Genomic DNA, 1,222 nt, shown 5'->3' on the forward strand with positions numbered 1-1,222 from the left:
TGGATCGTTGAAAAAAATCATTTTTAAAATTAATCTTGTAAATCAGGAACGCGTCTCGTTGTCGAGAGTTGTACTTTTACTAGATTTGTCTAATCCTGACATGCAAGGTGAATTTCAAATTTTTGAATATTTTTTTCATATGACTACAATTTATATATCTTAACATCCGTACGGTCGGATCGTCGAAAATACATTTTAAAAATTAATCTTGTAAATGGGGAACACGTCTCGTTGTAGGGAGGGGTACTTTTACTAAAATTTTCTAATCCTGACATGCAAGATGAATTTCAATTTTTTTAATAATTTTTTCATATTACTAAAATTAAAATATCTTAAAATCTGAACGGTTTGATCATCGAAAAAATCATTTTAAAAATTAATCTTGTAAATGGGGAACTAGTCTCGTTGTCGGGAGGGGTACTTTTACTAGATTTTTCTAATCCTGACATGCAAGATGAATTTCAAATTTTTTAATAATTTTTTCATATGACTAAAATTGATATATTTTAACATCCATACGGTTGGATCGTCAAAAAATTATTTTAAAAATTAATCTTGTAAATCAAGAACGAGTCTCGTTGTCGGAAGTGGTACTTTTACTAGATTTTTCTAATCCTGACATGCAAGATGAATTTCAATTTTTTTAATAATTTTTTCACATGACTAAAATTGATATCTTAACATCCGTACGGTTGGATCGTCAAAAAAATCATTTTAAAAATTAATCTTGTAAATAAGGAACGAGTCTCGTTGTTGGGAGTTGTACTTTTACTAGATTTTTTTAATCCTAACATGCAAAATGAATTTCAAATATTTTAATAATTTTTTCAAATGACTAAAATTGATATATCTTAACATCCATTCGATTGCATCGTTGAAAAAATCATTTAAAACTTGAACTTGTAAATCAGGAACGAGTCTTGTTGTCGGGACTAGTACTTTTACTAGATTTTTCTAATACTGTCATGTGTTAGGAATATGTGTATTAGTTTGATGATAAGTTCAGCGAAACACTTAAGTAGAAATCTAGTGTTTGTAGCCTCAACGGATAAGACCATCTTGGCTATCCGTTGAAGGAGTAGCCTTACTTAGCAATAAGTTTGGTATTGTAGCACATCTCACTCTCTGGTTTCAAGCTGTAATTCTTAGATGTTGTTAGGAGATAATCAGTCATGTTGACTACTAATGGATGTACAAGTAGGAGGGCTAATTGTAAATATAT

The sequence above is a fragment of the Apium graveolens genome, unplaced genomic scaffold, assembly GCF_009905375.1.
Source record: "Apium graveolens cultivar Ventura unplaced genomic scaffold, ASM990537v1 ctg2505, whole genome shotgun sequence".
In the NCBI taxonomy this organism is placed as follows: Eukaryota; Viridiplantae; Streptophyta; class Magnoliopsida; order Apiales; family Apiaceae; genus Apium; species Apium graveolens.